Raw genomic sequence first — 18685 nt, forward strand, 5'->3', positions numbered from 1 at the left:
TTCAGGATCCAATTGCCTAGTCCTGAAGCTAGTGCCAGCTCTTCAATGCATCCACAGTAGCTGATGCATACTCCCAGAGTTCAAAGCTGTGAGCTGTCTCATTTACTATTTGCCCCTTTGGGGATTAAATGACAGTGTAAGCAAATAACACAGGCTGTACAGGAATTTCTAAACCACACACACACTTTACTGATCGACAACACAAGAAATATACAGATCTAAGGAAAAATCAACAAAACATGAACACAAATCCCTGCCTCGGTTTCCTCACACTCCAAGAAGCCTTTGGGATTTGGTCAGTGTCCTTTCAGGGGGTCGAGGATTCTCCTATCTGCTTCTGCTCCTGGTCCCCTCTTTCTCCCTCTCAAATGGCCAGTGAGAGAGCCTCCCACTTATAAGGTTCCAGTTATCTCTTGTTAGGGGACTCTCCTTAGTGACTTCAAGTCCCTCACTGGGTGATCCATTGCTTGGTTACCAGTTCACTTGGTTGATCTGAGTCCTTGGGTGGCACTCATTGCCTTGAAGTGCTTGCATTTGAATGGGAGACATTCCGTGTGAACAACCCTTGATTGCTCTGCATTATTGGCCTCTTGCTAACACCTCTTGGAATCCTAGTCCAAGATGGAGGTAAAAAGACAGTACAGCCTTACAATCAAAACCACACTTGCAAAACTAAATAGAGTTTGTAGTTTGATATAGATACATACAGACAAACTAATCTGTCACAAGTACAGTGACCAAATTTAAGAGAATTAATGAGTAACAGCCAGAGGAGAGCTCATGGTAGTTTGCTCATTCCCAGTTTTTATTCTATGCTTTGATTGGACATTACATTTATTTTTGGTGTTAGATACCATCCCCAGATTGTCCTATCCTGTGTTTAGTCACATGAGGGAAGCCTCCCCACCCAGCCTACCCACTTCTCAGCTGACCTTCTCTGTCTCCACCCCTTCCCGGCATGGACCTCAGATCACAGACAGGCATTCATGTGTTCTGGGGATGGAGAAAAGAGAGGAATGGTGCTGTTGATTTGCTTCCTGCCCTTTCCATGAGAAGAGGAGATTGATATGTAGAAGAGCAACTGCAAGGGAATCTCAGGGGTTAGATCTGCCCCCATATTCTTATTAGTTTGAATTCTTTCATTTCATTATGATTGTGTAGAATTTTCTCTTTTCCTGAAAGATTATAAGGTAAAAATGGCATATAATGTAATAACAGGCATAAAATGATATGTATATGCTCTATCATAGAATATCAGGGTTGGAAGGGACCTCAGGAGGTCATCTACTCCAACCCCCTGCTCAAAGCAGGACCAATCCCCAACTAAATCATCCCAGCCAGGGCTTTGTCAAGCCTCACCTTAAAAACCTCTAAGGAAGGAGATTCCACCACCTCCCTCGGTAACCCATTCCAGTGATTCACCACCCTCCTAGTGGAAAGAGTTTTTCCTAATATTGAACCTAAACCACCCCCACTGCAACTTCATTACTCCTTGTTCTGTCATCTGCTACCATTGAGAACAGTCTAGATCCATCCTCTTTGCAACCCCCCTTTCAGGTAGTTGAAGGCTGCTATCAAATCCCCCCTCACTTCGCAGACTAAATAACCCCAGTTCCCTCAGCCTCTCCTGATAAGTGCCCCAGCCCACTAATCATTTTTGTCGCCCTTCGCTGGACTTGTTCCAATTTGTCAACATCCCTTCTGTAGTGAGGGGACCAAAACTGGTCACAGTACTCCAAGTGTGGCCTCCCCAGTGCCGAATAGAGGAGAATAATCACTTCCCTCAGTCTGCTGACAATGCTCCTACTAAAACATCCCAATATGCCGTTGGCCTTCTTGGCAACAAGGGCACACTACTGACTCATATCCAGCTTCTCATCCACTGTAATCCCCAGGTTCTTTTCTGCAGAACTGCTGCTTGTAGCAGTGCATGGGAAACTTCCTTCCTAATTGCAGGACTCTGTACTTGTCCTTGTTGAACCTCATCCGATTTCTTTTGGTGCAATCCTCCAATTTGTCTAGGTCACTCTGGACCCTATCCCTACCCTCCAGCATATCTACCTCTCCCCCCAGCTTAGTGTCATCTGCGAACTTGCTGAGGGTGAAATTCATTCCATCATCCAGATCATTAATAAAGATGTTGAACAAAACCGGCCCCAGGACCAACCCTAGGGCACTCCGCTGAAACCGGCTGCCAACTAGACATCAAGCAGTTGATCACTACCCATTGAGCCTGACAATCTAGCCAGCTTTCTATCCACTTTATAGTCCATTCATCCAATCTATACTTCTTTAACTTGCTGGCAACAATACTGTGGGAAACCATATCAAAAGCTTTGCTAAAGCCAAGATATATCACGTCCACCACTTTCCCCATATCCACAGAGCCAGTTATCTCATCATTGAAGGCAATCAGGTTGATCCGGCATGATTTGACCTTGGTGAATCCATGCTGACTGTTCCTTATCACCTTCCTCTCCTCCAAGTGCTTCAAAATGGATTCCTTGAGGATCTGCTCCAACTAAATACAGGATAGTTTTGAGTGGTTTGAGCATTGGCCTGCTAAACCCAGGGTTGTGAGTGGTCAAGTAAGTGGGTGGGAACGGGGAAACTAACCACCAAGCATATATACTGGATAGGAAGTGGTTACGCTGTGATTTACAAAAGGAAATAATTCTATAGCTTTTCATAGTCTACAGGCTGTTCCAAAATATATGGATAGCTCTCAACCTCACTGCAATATTTTAGGTTCATAAAAGGAAAATAATTTCAAATACAAAATGAAACATCTGTGTGACAGATACATATGTGTACTGCTGCTCCATTGTGAACATTAGCTGCTTTACTTGGGAATAGTTCCAAGTTATAAGGGGAAAAGTTCATATCATGGTAAAAACACATGTTTTTTCTTCTCACTGTGCTGCATTCAGATGCTATGCTATTGAGTCAATGTGCATTTTGTTTTCTCCTACTAGAGGGATCAAGTTACTCTTGACAGGTATTTTGGTACCAAGTATATATGGCCCATTTCTAATTTATTATGAGTTCAGTCCCTGAGGGGGCCACTTAGGGATCTGGGGCAAAATCAGCACTTGGTCCTGTTAATGAAAGCAGGGGGCTGGACTCGATGACCTTTTGGGGTCTGTAACGGAGTGCCCAGACTCACCCCTGTGGTGCCTCTTGCTGGTCATCCAAGGAACTAGGTCTCCAGTCTCTGGAGCACCCTCTACAGGCCAGTGATCCACCTGTCCTCTCTTTCTGGGATCCCGTGTCCTTCCCAGGACCCTAGTACCCCTTGCTCAGGGTGCTGCCCCCTGGCAGTACCCACACGCTAGGTCTCCCCTTCCAGGGGAACCCCCACCTACTATCCCCACCTTGCCTCAGCACTAGGCCACTGCCAGTCACCAACTAGCCCCCGCTCCCTGGGGCAGACTGCACTATAGGCCACTCATCACTGGCAAGGAGGGTTTGGACCTGCTGCCTTGGCCTAGCCCTAGGCTGCCCTCTGCAACCCCCAGTACCCCTTGGCCTTCCGCTAGGCCACAACCTGGGGCTATCCAGGCTGGAGCTCCCCAGCCTGCCCCTAGCTCTGCTCCACTCAGGTACGCTATCCCTAGCTTATTGCAGCCAGGCCCTTCTCTCTCTGCACTCAGAGAGAGATTACTGAGCTCCTAGGGCCCAGCCTCTTATGTAGGGCCAGCTGAGGCCTGATTGGGGCATGGCCCAGCTGCAGCCACTTCCCCCAATCAGCCAGGGTTTTTAGAGCTGCAGCCCTCTGCCAGGGCTGTGTTAAGCCCTTCCTGGTGGGAGTGGGGTAGCCACTCTGCTACAGGGTCCCTTCCAGTTCTATGAGATAGGTATATCTCCATATTATTATTATAAGAGATAGGGCTATTCACTGTTAAATGCATAAAGCAGCAGGACTGATAAGGTTATGTACTTTACTGCTGGGAATAGCCACTTTGTGAGCTTCAAAGGATAGGAGACAATAGCAGCTCGTTTATCTGTCTCATTGGTCTGAGTCGGTATGACCGCAGACAGGTGTTGCAATGTCAAAGAAGTCCGTACCAGTACCCCTTTATGTACCAGTACCCCTTTATGAAGTAACAGGCCATATATGAAACCCTCCAGGTTTGTGTTGCCGAGTGAAACACCAATAGCTGTGGTAGATCAAGAGGCTCCTTTTAGAGATCATCTTCTAAGTAACCTACTTAATGGACAGTTACTAATTTATCAAATAGTGCAATGTCAGGATCCAGTATCAGTAAAGATACCATAAAGGAAATATACATAGAACCTGACACTGAGCAAGATTGCTTGGAATAACATGTGCCTTGATTACGATGTGGTATCATCAGATTGAAATTTCAAATAGTACTAAAGGGAATTTGTTTACATGCTTGGACACATTGCCAATTCCCAGAAGTTCCCTTTGTACACTTAAGACAATGCCATTTAGCCAAGTGTTCATCCTAAGAAGGGTTTGGTACCTTTTCAGCTTCAACATCCCTTAATGTATTGGTTACCCTACTGGACACATACCTGCTAAATAACTTCCTTCCACTCATTACATATTTGCTTCCTTATTAATTAAATTCAATCAATTCATTGATTTTTGCCTGTGTCTGCTTAAACAAATTAGCAATATCATGCATATTAAACACAGTTTTTAGTTGCTAGACCATCAGTTCCCTCAGTCAGAGAGAGAAACACTGTCTTAGTACCTGGTGTTCACAGTAGTTAACATATCTTTTTATGTTTTCTAAATCTGCTCTATTCCTTATTGACATTCCCAAACCAAATAAACTTGTAAAAAGCAACAGAGGGTCCTGTGGCACCTTTGAGACTAACAGAAGTACTGGGAGCATAAGCTTTCGTGGGTAAGAACCTCACTTCTTCAGATGCAAGACTTGCATCTGAAGAAGTGAGGTTCTTACCCACGAAAGCTTATGCTCCCAGTACTTCTGTTAGTCTCAAAGGTGCCACAGGACCCTCTGTTGCTTTTTACAGATTCAGACTAACACGGCTACCCCTCTGATACAAATAAACTTGAAATGCAGACAACAATCCCAGCTAAACTTTGAAGTCATGTGGTTAGAATGATACCAGCTTCTGAGATGGTTTTTTGTCTAGCTATGGTGTCCCGAGAATGGTTTTGATATGATGTTATTTTATCTACCAACAAATAGGCATAAAGGAATGAAACATTGGTATGTACTCACTGTCCAGATTCAACCATACTCTAGTAAGAAAGATTTAAAACTACAGGTATATGCTACAGTTGCCAACTTTCACGCGGTAAATAAGCACCCTGACTTTCACAAAAATCAAGCTAATCCCATTTCAAAACAAGGCTAGAACAAGTCAGTCCCTAAGAACCCCAACACTCTATGTGACTAGATCCCTCCAGCGTGCAGTCTGGGACTGTGGTGGGCCTGCTGTGCACTCCTGACTCTCTGCTCTCTTTGCCCCTCCTTGCACCCTCTTATCCAGAGCCGATTAAAAAAAAAAGAAGCAACAAGCCAAAAAACTATTCAACAAGCAACTCACAAGCCAATTAAGCCAAAAACAAGCCCAATTTCTGTTTTTTTTTCTCTCAGGTTTGGCATGTTTGGTATATGCATACATTGCACATTATTAAGCAAAATCCCAAGTATTGAAGTAGTAGTTAAACCACTTGGTGGGCCAGGTTCTATTGTTAGGGGAAACATTGTCAGTCCAGCAGAATGCCTAGGCCACTGCCAGTATTGGAATGTCGACCATTTTGCTTATTGCCAAGAGCAGCATCTGTAAAGGCCTTTGTAGCAGGCAAATCCAGGAAGGAGTGTGCAGATATCATGAGGAGTGAGTCTGCCTCCATGTCCTCCCTGATATGCTGGAGTAAGCGTCTGTGAAAAACAGGAAGTCTATCTATATTTGACTTCTGGTGTGTGTGTCGAGGCCCATGAGACTGCAGACTCTGCAAAAACACATCTGGATAACTAACAGCTCAAAAAATGCTTTCTTAATGGTTATTCTTTGATTGTCATGCTGTTGATGTAATTGTAGTAGTTGCTAACATAAAAAAAGGGTAGACAGGTCTGAGGAATTTGGATTTGACTTTCTGGACAGCTCTTAGAATCCCTAGCGACAGTGGATAGCTGGCCACTTGAACCTTGTCATTTGACCACTCAAGACGCCTCCAGACTGTGGGTAACTATTGTTTGGGGGTACTCTATAACTTATTGTGTTTGTATGTTATTCATTTATTTTCAGTTATTTCAGTTAATGGATCAGTGTGGGATTGAGCCTTTGGTCCCAGGATCATCCTTGAACATCTTTGATCAGCCTCAATCAGCCTTGTGATCACCCTACTCCTGTGTGATTAACAAGGGGATAGGGCTGACCTAGGAGAGAAGGCCTTAAAAGCCAGAGGATAAGCAACCAAGGAGAACGCAAACAGGGGAGTTTGTGGGATGGAGCTGAAATATAATCCATATGGTTAGGAAGGGCTGCATTGCCTGTGCCAACGCTGCTCCTGTCTCCTCCACTTGTGCTTGTATCCAGACAGACAAACTAACCATGGCCTCCTCTACCCAGATCCTGGCGTGGATTTGCAGAGACTGTAGCCTGCATTTCCCACTCACAGAAAGCCAGGCTGAAGCAGGACCATCCAGTGTGAAAGGTGCCTGCTGGTGGAAACTCTCAGAAAGAAGGTGGGAGAGCTACAGAAGGAGGTGACTAGGCTGAAGAGCATCCATGCCCATGAGGAATTCCTTGAGCGTATTCATATGGGGACATCCAAGGCTGAGGAAGCTATCCAGCTACAGAGAACTGCTGTCACACCACCCGGGGAGGAGGATATGGCTCTGTCACAGGGAGGACACTGGTGGCTGGTTACTTCTGGCAGAGACAGTGCTCCACCTCTACTCCCAATCCACCCACCAGGGTGATAGAAAACCAGTATGCTGCCCTGGCATCGAGTGATGAGGAATCATCCCCAAAGGTGGAGCAGGAGGAGCCATGTACCCCCCAAGGCTGGGAGAATCGCAGTCACCACTCCCAGGAGGAAATGTAGGGTAGTGGTGGTTGGTGACTCTCTTCTAAGTGGGACAGAGACACCCATTTGTTGCCCCGACATGGCATCCCAAGAGGTATGCTGCCTGCCGGGGCTCATATCTGAGACATTACAGAGGGATTGTCAAGGATCATCCAGCCCTTTGATTACTACCCCATGCTACTCATTCATGTGGGCACTAATGATACTGAGAGGTATGACCCTCAGCAGATCAGAAGTGACTACAGGGCTCTAGGAGTATGGGTGAAGGAGTTGGGAGCACAGGTGGTGTTCTCTTCGATCCTTCTGGTCAAGGGTAGGGGCCTCGGCTGAGATAGATGCATTCTGGAGGTGAATGCCTGGCTGCAAGGATGGTGTTGCCAGAAGGGCTTCGGCTTCCTTGACCATGGGATGCTGTTCCAGGAAGAATGACCGCTAAGCAGAGATGGGGTCCACCTATTGAGAAAGGGGAAGAGCATATTTGTCTACATAGTGGCTAATCTAGTGAGGAGGGCTTTCAACTAGGTTCGAAGGTGGCAGGTGACCAAATCTCACAGGTAAGTCAAGAACATGGAGACCTGGGAGAAGGTTTGGAATTTGTTATAGCTGGGATAAGGAAGAGACAAGACAGAACTGGGTGTGGGGGGAGGAAATCAGATCAGTATCTTAGATGTCTGTATAGTAATGCGAGAAGTATGGGGAATAAGCAGGAAGAACTCAAAATACTAGTAAATAACAACTGACATAGCTGGCATCACAGAGACCTGGTGGGATAATACACATGACTGGAATATTGGTATAGAAGGATACAGCTTGCTCAGGAAGGACAGGCAGGTATAAATGGGAGGAGGTGTTGCCTTATATATTAAAAATGTATACACTTGGACTGAGTTTGAGGTGGAAATAGGAGACAGACTTGTTGAAAGTCTCTGGGTAAGAATAAAATGGGTAAAAAAACACAAGGGTGATGTCATGGTAGGGGTCTACTACCGACCACCTAACCAGAAAGAAGAGGTCGATGAGGCTTTTTTTTTAAAGAACTAAGAAAATCATTCAAAGCACAGGACCCCACCCCCTCACTGCCCATCCCCCACATGAGGTTTCACACTCATGCCACCCATCCCCCCGAGCTCCCATCCTCGCATCATCCCTTCCAATGCCACCTCTTCCCTCCCAGGACCCCACTCACTCCTTTCTGCCCGTCACTCATCCTTATGGCTGGTAAAAATTTGGAGGCAGCATGGCACCTTGGCCTCCCCTGTTCCAGCCTCTCTCTCCTGATGCCAGTATGGTGTGCAGAGGGCAATCTCTTGTGATATTTCAGAGGGCATGTTCCCCAGCAGACTGCATAATGTTAGCTACTAGAGTTAGTCCTGTTAGCCCTGGATCTAGTATATTTTGTAGTTGCTGTACAGTTGCATCAGAGGATCCCCTCCCAGTTCTATTCTCATTTGAGAGAGCATTCCAAGCAACACTATCCACTGTCATCTGTAAGAGCTTAATGAGATCATCCTGACTAAGGTGAAAGATCTGCATGCTGTTTCATCCTGCTAGTATGTAAGGTGATAGAATCCTCTTTTTACATGGAACCTGCATGCTGACTTAAGGGTTTTAATATTAGTGAGAACCCCTAATTTATCAGTTTTAATATTACTGGAAGTCCCTAGTAGTCGCCAAGCCATGCCGCTTGGGCCTGACTTACCGTTGTCTTCCTCCTCTGTCCCTTCTTCCTCAGTTTCCTCCCCTAAATCAAACTATTGTTTCCTTGGACTTCCCTTTTAGACTATCTTGTCTGCTCTACTGCTGTCTGTGGTAGTTTTTGGAACGTCTATTATTCTCGAAATCCTTAGTCCAGGGGTAGTCATATTCATAACCACATTCCTGATAATACCACTGATCATCCTCCCCTTAGCCTGGATTCCTGGGATGCTGAGGGCAGAGGACTGTGGTTCTAACGGGGCCATGTGCCCTCTAAAAACTCTGACTTGTTCCTTCAATTCCTCCTGCTTTAGTCTGCACTCAATGTGATCCACAAAAGTGCCCTGTCTTGCTGCTGCAACCTGATCCCATGCTGCTTGACAAGAAATTCCTAAGTCTTCAGCTTTCCTCGTCAATTTAATCCTTGTTTGAAGTGTTATTGTAGCCATGCTGGTCCCAGGAGATTAGAGAGACAATAAATGTGGGTGAGGTAGCATCTCTTATTGGACCAACTTCTGTTGGTGAGAGAAACAAGCTTTCACAAAGATCTTCTTCAGACTTGAAGAAGAGCTCTGTGTAAGCTCAGCAGCTTGTCTCTTTCACCAACAGAAATGAGACCAATCAAAGATATTACATCACTAACCTTGTCTCAACTTAATCTTTCACTCTTCTCTTGGGCATACTATGCTTGCCATTTCACAGACTTATCTCTTGCTTTGTGCAGACTGCAAGACAAGGAGGTGTTGGGATTACTCACACTGGCCAGTTGTTGTTTTAGTTCCTTATCTTGCACTCTTTCTGCTTCCTTCATTTCCCTTGTTTGTTCATTCATTTGGCTAACTTTATTATTCAAAACCATGGAGTCCACATAAAGACACTGCATTGCAATACTTTTCCACTCCTCATCTTTCTCTTTTTTACTTGTCTCCAAATTAAACAGATTATAAACATGATCCCAAGAGCTGCTTTCATTAATTGTGTCTAGCACAAATGAAGCACCTCCATGATCCGTAACATATTTTTACAAAATGCTTGAGCATTTCTCTATTGTTGGCTGACATTATTTTCCTGTTCTTATTTAATCTGTCCTTTTGCTGTTTTAGCATCTCTCTATTATAATACTTTATTTCCTGTTTTAATTGCCCTCCCCCCATTTAAGGCACCTTACTGCAGAGGTGCTGGGGTATGCTATACACCCAGACTTTTGTGACAGTTCAAATCAAAACCTCAATACTGCCAGTGTTTAAACTTACAACCAGGTCACAATCCCTGTTATTCAATGGCCCAAACTGATTCTGATTATTGACTTCCTGCCTAGCTCTGTTTTGTTTCCTAAAGGGATAATTAGGCTCAATCACCTTTCCTTAACCAACAATTATTAGTCAAAGATTTAAACAGCACAGTATAGAAAGGAAGATCCATACATGACGAAACTGATCTGGGGAAGTGGTCTTACAGGTTGATTCACTCTTAGCTACCTTTACATAAGAACAGCCGTACCAAGTCAGACCAAAGGTCCATCTAGCCCAGTATCCTGTCTACCGACAGTGGCCAATGCCAGGTGCCCCAGAGGGAGTGGACCAACAGGCAATGATCAAGTGATCTCTCTCCTGCCATCCATCTCCATCCTCTGACAAACAGAGGCTAGGGACACCATTCCTTACCCATCCTGGCTAATAGCCATTAATGGACTTAACCACTATGAATTTGTCCAGTTCTCTTTTAAACGCTGTTATAGTCCTAGCCTTCACAACCTCCTCAGGTAAGGAGTTCCACAAGTTGACTGTGCGCTGCATGAAGAAGAACTTCCTTGTATTTGTTTTAAACCTGCTGCCTATTAATTTCATTTGGTGACCCCTAGTTCTTGTATTATGGGAATAAGTAAATAACTTTTTCTTATCCACTTTCTCCACATCACTCAAGATTTTATATACCTCTATCATATCCCCCCTTAGTCTCCTCTTTTCCATGCTGAAGAGTCCTAGCCTCTTTAATCTCTCCTCATATGGGACCCCTTCCAAATCCCTAATCATTTTAGTTGCCCTTTTCTGAACCATTTCTAGTGCCAGTATATCTTTTTTTAGATGAGGAGACCACATCTGTACGCAGTATTTGAGATGTGGGCGTACCATCAATTTATATAAGGGCAATAATATATTTTCAGTCTTATTCTCTATCCCCTTTTTAATGATCCCTAGCATCCTGTTTGCTTTTTTGACCGCCTCTGCACACTGCGCAGACATCTTGAGAGAACTATCCATGATGACTCCAAGATCTTTTTCCTGACTTGTTGTAGCTAAATTAGCCCCCATCATATTGTATGTATAGTTGGGGTTATTTTTTCCAATGTGCATTACTTTACATTTATCCACATTAAATTTCATTTGCCATTTTGTTGCCCAATCACTTAGTTTTGTGAGATCTTTTTGAAGTTCATCACAGTCTGCTTTGGTCTTAACTATCTTGAGCAGTTTAGTATCGTCTGCAAACTTTGCCACCTCACTGTTTACCCCTTTCTCCAGATCATTTATAAATAAGTTGAATAGGATTGGTCCGAGGACTGACCCTTGGGGAACACCACTAGTTACCCCTCTCCATTCTGAGAATTTACCATTAATTCCTACCCTTTGTTCCCGGTCTTTTAACCAGTTCTCAATCCATGAAAGGACCTTCCCTTTTATCCCATGACAACTTACTTTACTTAAGAGCCTTTGGTGAGAGACCTTGTCAAAGGCTTTCTGGAAATCTAAGTACACTATGTCCACTGGATCCCCTTTGTCCACATGTTTGTTGACCCCTTCAAAGAACTCTAATAGATTAGTAAGACACGATTTCCCTTTACAGAAACCATGTTGACTATTGCTCAACAGTTTGTTTTTCTATGTGTCTGACAATTTTATTCTTAACTATTGTTTCGACTAATTTGCCAGGTACCGACGTTAGACTTACCAGTCTGTAATTGCCTAGAGCCCTTTTTAAATATTGGCGTTACAGTAGCTAACTTCCAGTCATTGGGTACAGAAGCTGATTTAAAGGACAGGTTACAAACCTTAGTTAATAGTTCCGCAACTTCACATTTGAGTTCTTTCAGAACTCTTGGGTGAATGCCATCTGGTCCCGGTGACTTGTTAATAAGTTTATCAATTAATTCCAAAACCTCCTCTAGTGACACTTCAATCTGTGACAGTTCCTCAGATTTGTCACCTACAAAAGCCGGCTCAGGTTCGGGAATCTCCCTAACATCCTCAGCCGTGAAGACTGAAGCAAAGAATCCATTCAGTTTCTCCGCAATGACTTTATCATCTTTAAGCGCTCCTTTTGTATCTCGATCATCAAGGGGCCCCACTGGTTGTTTAACAGGCTTCCTGCTTCTGATATACTTAAAAACATTTTGTTATTACCTTTGGAGTTTTTGGCTAGCCGTTCTTCAAACTCCTCTTTGGCTTTTCTTATTACATTCTTGCACTTAATTTGGCAGCGTTTATGCTCCTTTCTATTTGCCTCACTAGGATTTGACTTCCACTTTTTAAAGGAAGTCTTTTTATCTCTCACTGCTTCTTTTACATGGTTGTTAAGCCACGGTGGTTTTTTTTTAGTTCTTTTACTGTGTTTCTTAATTTGGGGTATACATTGAAGTTGGGCCTCCATTATGGTGTCTTTAAAAAGCGCCCATGCAGCTTGCAGGGATTTCACTTTAGTCACTGTACTTTTTAACTTCTGTTTAACTAACCCCTTCATTTTTGCATAGTTCCCCCTTTTGAAATTAAATGCCACACTGTTGGGCTGTTGAGATGTTCTTCCCACCACAGGGATGTTGAATGCTATTGTATTATTGTCACTATTTCTAAGCAGTCCTGTTATAGTTACTTCTTGGACCAGCTCCTGCGCTCCACTCAGGACTAAATCTAGAGTTGCATCTCCCCTTGTGGGTTCCCGTACCAGCTGCTCCGTAAAGCAGTCATTTAAAGTATCGAGAAATCTCTGCATTTCGTCCTGAAGTGAAATGTTCCCAGTCAATATGGGGTTAATTGAAATCCCCCACTATTATTGGGTTCTTAATTTTGATAGCCTCTCTAATTTGCATTTCATCATCACTATCGCTGTCCTGGTCAGGTGGTCTATAATAGATCCCTAATGTTATATTCTTATTAGAGCATGACATTTCTATCCATAGAGATTCTATGGAACATGTGGATTCACTTAAGATTTTTACTTCATTTGATTCTACATTTTCTTTCACATATAGTGCCACTCCCCCCCCTGCATGACCTGTTCTGTCCTTCCGATATATTTTGTACCCCTGAATGATTGTGTCCCATTGATTGCTCTCAGTCCACCAGGTTTCTGTGATGGCTATTATATCAATATCCTCCTTTAACACGAGGCACTCTAGTTCACCCATCTTATTATTTAGACTTCTAGCATTTGTGTACAAGCACTTTAAAAACTTGTCACTGTTTATTTGTCTGCCCTTTTCTGATGTGTTAGATTCTTTTTTATGTGAATGTTTATCATCTGATCTGGCCCTTACATTATCCTCCTCCATCCTCTGTTCCTGACTATAACCTGGAGATTCTCTATCAATAGACTCTCCCCTAAGAGAAGCCTCTGTCCGATCCACATGCTCCTCTGCAGCAGTCAGCTTTCCTCCATCTCCTAGTTTAAAAACTGCTCTGCAACCTTTTTAATGTTTAGTGCCAGCAGTCTGGATCCACTTTGGTTTGGGTGGAGCCCACCTCTTCTGTATAGGCTCCCCCCATCCCCAAAGTTTCCCCAGTTACTAATGAATGTAAACCCCTCCTCTCTACACCATCGTCTCATCCACGCATTGAGACTCTGAAGCTCTGCCTGCCTACCTGGCCCTGCGCGTGGAACTGGGAGCATTTCTGAGAATGCTACCATAGAGGTCCTGGATTTCAGTCTCTTCTCTAGCAGCCTAAATTTGGCCTCCAGGACATCTCTCCTACCTTTCCCTATGTCATTGGTACCTACATGTACCACGACCACCGGCTCCTCCCCAGCACTACACATAAGTCTGTCTAGATGCCTCGAGAGATCCGCAACCTTCGCACCAGGCAGGCAAGTCACCATGCGGTTCTCCCGGTCATCACAAACCCAGCTATCTACGTTTCTAATGACAGAATCTCCCATTACTAACATAGATCAATCACGGCTGCCTTTTCCTAACAACTGGAGTTCCCTCCCCCGGAGAGGCAACCTCAGTGCGAGAGGTAACCCCAGCACCATCTGGAAGGAGGGTCCCAACTATGGGAAGGTTTCCCTCTGCTCCTGTTGACTGCCCTGCTTCCCTGGGCCTTTCATCCTCCTCAACAGCACAGGGGCTGTCTGACCAGAGGTGGGACAATTCTACAGTGTCCCAGAAAGCCTCATCAACATACCTCTCTGCCTCCCTTAGCTCCTCCAGTTTCGCTACCCTGGCCTCCAAAGTCCGTACGTGGTCTCTGAGGGCCAGGAGCTCCTTGCACCGAATGCACACATACGCCACCCGCCCACAGGGCAGGTAATCATACATGCTGCACTCTGTGCAATAAACTGGATAGCCCCCACTCTGCAGCTGGGCTTCTGCCTGCATTGTCTCCTAGTTAATGAAAGGGTTATTTAAGCAAAAAGTTTTGAATGTAGTTTGGTTTATAGGTTTTAAAGGGAATAAAGGGAACCTCGCCCCCTTCCCGAACTCCCTTGCAAAACTCCCTGTTAGCAGCCCTTGGTCGCTTGTGCGCTGCTTTATAAAGCCCTGGCCTATGTGAATGCCCTGCCCACTGATTAAGGCTCAGCCACTTACCAGAGGCTTCTAGCTTTCAGACCTTTCTTTGAAGCTCACAGCTTCCAACTGCCAGCCACAGCACACGGTCTTTCAAACAACCAAAGAAACAGACTGACAAACACAAGGTCAGCACACAGCAAGTAACCCCCAAACACAAACAAACACACACTACAGACAGTCACTTACCCCAAGGGTGCTGTATTGCTCCTCCTTCACCTGGAGAACTCCCTTGCGAAACTCCCTGTTTCGCACTTATATACCATGCGTGTTTATGCATGTAGGGGAAATGATCTATTGATCTATGGAGGTTTCTTCATAGTATCTTGATTTACATATTTGATAAGGTAAAGACATCAGTTCAAGTTATTATGGCAGAAAACATTAGTAAAAAACAAATAGTTCTGATAAGGTAAAAGCATCACTCAGAAGGTCATTATCAATCACAGAAAACATCTGCACCTCATCAATCACAAGTAGTTCCTTTCTGGCCCTCTGGACACATTTTCTAGGGGTCAACTGGTGAGAGTAAGGGGACACCCAATTCATCACTGCTAACACCCTAAGTTCAGCTAAAGTTCAGTTTAAGCACAAAGATTCACAAGAGTTTGGTTAATCTACAAAGGATCATGGGAGTATGGTTCATCTGCTAACAGCAAGCACCTTCACTTGACTCTGTCCCATGACAGCATGTGCACAGTAACTCAATGATGACTTGAGTTAGTCTTCGCGGTGGGGCTAAGCTAGCTACAGTGGAATACTTCAAACATACTAACTTCAGCCAACAATGCAGTAAACTCAAGCCCGGAAAGAGTTATAATTATAGATATACATTAACTGAAAAAATGTCAATGTGAAATGATCATAATTCAATAAACATAACATGAATAAAGCAAAATGAACAGAGAGTTTGTTACAGTCTCACGTCACATAATATAATGTCTGATCCATTCAGTTATGATTCATGTTGTAAAGCTACACTACTATGGCACATTTTATTCTCTAGGGGATAGCTCTAAGCTCTAAAAAAAGTCTGATTTTCAGGTGCTCTGAGAACCTGCATCTCCAGCTGAAGCTAACAGGAATTACAGTTGCTCACCACATTTAAAATTCAGTCTCTAAGCAAACATAGAGAATCAGATGCATTGATTCTCTGCTCCTAATGAATAGGTGCAAGGTGTATAATAGTGATTCTCACATTGAGGTCCTTAGAAGATCAATGATCTTTGGAGCCCTCTCTGATGGCCCACAGAATGAAATATTTTGAAACCCAAGCATTTGGGGAGAAGGGGGGCATTCATGAAAGGAACTGATGATTTGCAGAATGAAAAGTCTGAAGAACCATTGGCATACAGCATTATATGACTTCCATACAGAAGGATCTTTCTGTTCTACAACCAGAGGTCGGTCACTACACTCAGGTTTTTTCTTTCTCTCTCAGTAAATTCTTATGAAAGAATTAAACAGCAATTCTGGTTACTCCACATCATGGTTCATATCTGTGTACTCCACTTTTTGCTGTTTTTTGTAGTTTCTGAGGCAGAGCCTGCTATTTCACAAGGGCAGTGTCCCTGCTGAATTTTCCTTTATGCATGAATGAAATTACACAACTAAACACATCAGATCAGTTTCAGCCTGTCATAGTGTAGAGAGGGTTTAAACAAGCAGAGTCATTCTTTACAGGTGAGGAAGAAACATCTATTAGCATCAGGTAGTTTTTAAGCAGTGAAAAGGTTTACTGCAAAAAGAGAGGTGACCATTTTCACAAAAGAAAATTCACTTTGTACAAAATGAGTGAAATTAATCACCAGTGCATTAAGGCAATGAAAAATAGAGATTAATTTCTTCAAGTAAATCACCTAAAGTAGCATAGGTTGTGTAAACTGTATGCGCTGGAAACATTGCAGACAGAATGAACACAAATAAAAAAGTATCCAGCATCATTTCAGTGAAGTGTGGTTTGTCCTTCAGGGCAAGGAAACAAATGTTCACTTAGCAGAACAGTTTATGAGCAGAGGGAGGTTCACTATAATTATTTAAACTAAAGACAATAACCTCAGGGACAGGGTCTACAGGAACCTGATTTGACAGAGAACTATAGCTTCCTTAGCAAAATGTCCTAGCTTTCCAAACTGATGATGCTGAGCATCTTTTGCAGGGCATCCTATGTATTTGGCTGCATGTGCTGGCTTTGCTGAACAGGATGGGTGTGACTTAAGGACATAGGGACTTCTAGGTGCCAACTGGCAGAGGGACAGGGGTTGCACAGTGTGACTGGAATCCCAGGGGAGCCATCTGAAGTCACTCAATTAGGGTGAACTGCAAACAAAGGGGCAGGCAATCCCAAAAGCTGGTGGATATTCCAATACTTAGATTTATCAAACCAGCACAAAACAGTTTCTTTTATACCTCACTGGTTACTCAGAAGTCAACAACACAGTTCCCTTAAAGTAACCCAGCCTCGGGTCTCCACCTAGATACCCAAGTCAAAAATGACGAGGATTACTGAAAATCTTATTTGGGGGGGGGGGGGGGGTTGATAGCAGCCTTCAACTACCTATAGGGGGTTCCAAAGAGCATGGAGCTAGGCTGTTCTCAGTGGTGGCAGATGACAGAACAAGAAGCAATGGTCTCAAGTTGCAGTGGGGGAGGTCTAGGTTGGATATTAGGAAACATTATTTCACTAGGAGGGTGGTGAAGCACTAGAATGGGTTACCTAGGGAGGTGGTGGAATCTCCATCCTTAGAGGTTTTTAAGGCCCTGGCTGGGATGATTTAGTTGGTGTTGGTTCTGCTTTGAGCAGGGAGTTGGACTAGATGACCTCCTGAGGCTTCTTCCAACCCTAATCTTCTATTATTCTATCTTCTACGATAATCCCAAAGGATTGGACACATTACCTCCCAGGTTAATGAATATTTCAGACCTTTCCCAAATACATGCTTACAGCCAAATCTTATTAACCAAACTAAAATTTATTTAAAAAGAAAAAAGAGGGAGTATAGATTAAAACATCAGTATACATACAGACATGATTCAATCTTGAGATTCAGATTCATAGCAGAGATGGTGAGTTTTGTAGATGTAAAGAGTTCTTTCAGAAATAGTCCATAGGTTATAGTCCAATGTTTATATTCAGGGTGTTCCAGTCAGGACTGGGAGCTCAGTTCTTATGGGTTGGGCTTCCCCTGCATGAAGCCTCAAGCAGATCTGAGATAAAAAAGGATTGGGACCCAAAGGTCTTTTATACAGTTTTCTAGCAGCCACTTTACCATATTGTCTTGGATGAACAATAGGCTTTTGATGTAACCTTCCGTTTCCTAAACCTCACCAGTAATTAACTACATGGATTAACATAAGATAATTTATCCATTAAGCAGTTTATCACAAACTTTAAAGAGACACATAGGCAATGACATTATTCCACCCAAGATTCATCTAAATGTTAATATTCCCTTTTGATCCCAGTAGCTATAGTGATAGACAGGAACTGTCTGTTTACATGGCTAGCATCTATAAGTAAACACACACATACAGTTAGTATCACTTCTAACTTCTAACAACATAGGTTTGCATTTCAAAGTTCTAGACTATCTAGCATCGAATGGCCCTAGTTACCATTTGCATACTTTCTAACATGTCTTTAAAGGTTGGTTTTGGGTTATTTAGCCTGCAAGCTGTTTAACCCTTTCTGGCCATGTGTTGTTCTTTGTACAAGATTTGTTGCAATTATATAACAGTGGTAGCAATAATGATTTGCATGATTATATTTTAATTAGACAATGTCACACACTGAGTTTTACAGGGATATCCTCTGGATCCGATATCTACAAAATAGTTTGCAGTGTACTTGTAGCCATGTTGGTCCCAGGATATTAGCAGGTGAGGTAATACCTTTTAGTGGGCCATCTCTTGTTGGTGAAAAACAAAAGTTTTCAAGCGACGTAGACCTGAAGAAGATTCACCTCATCTACATAATAGTTGACCAAAGGGTGGCTTGTGAAGTCTGCAACAAAAACCAGGAGCCCACTGCTCAGCATAATTATTGCATGATGTTTGTATGGGAAATCTTTTAAGAGAGCTGTAAAATGTAAAGTATTAGATTCCAAAACTGTTGAAGCAAAGCTTGTTTTCAGTATTGATGTACTATGTCAGTCCTAGGATATGAGCGT

The 18685-nt window shown here is 43.4% G+C and overlaps 1 long non-coding RNA gene across 1 annotated transcript; it reads right to left on the bottom strand.

Moving 5' to 3' along the window:
* Positions 1-203: 203 nt before the first annotated feature.
* Positions 204-3647, bottom strand: LOC135981122 (uncharacterized). Its single transcript, XR_010598085.1, has 3 exons — positions 3167-3647; positions 933-993; positions 204-611 (listed from the first exon to the last, which is right to left on the bottom strand). It is a non-coding gene; the product is annotated as an uncharacterized LOC135981122 (long non-coding RNA).
* Positions 3648-18685: the final 15038 nt, after the last annotated feature.

This window comes from Chrysemys picta, chromosome 2 (assembly GCF_011386835.1).
Source record: "Chrysemys picta bellii isolate R12L10 chromosome 2, ASM1138683v2, whole genome shotgun sequence".
NCBI lineage: Eukaryota > Metazoa > Chordata > Testudines > Emydidae > Chrysemys > Chrysemys picta.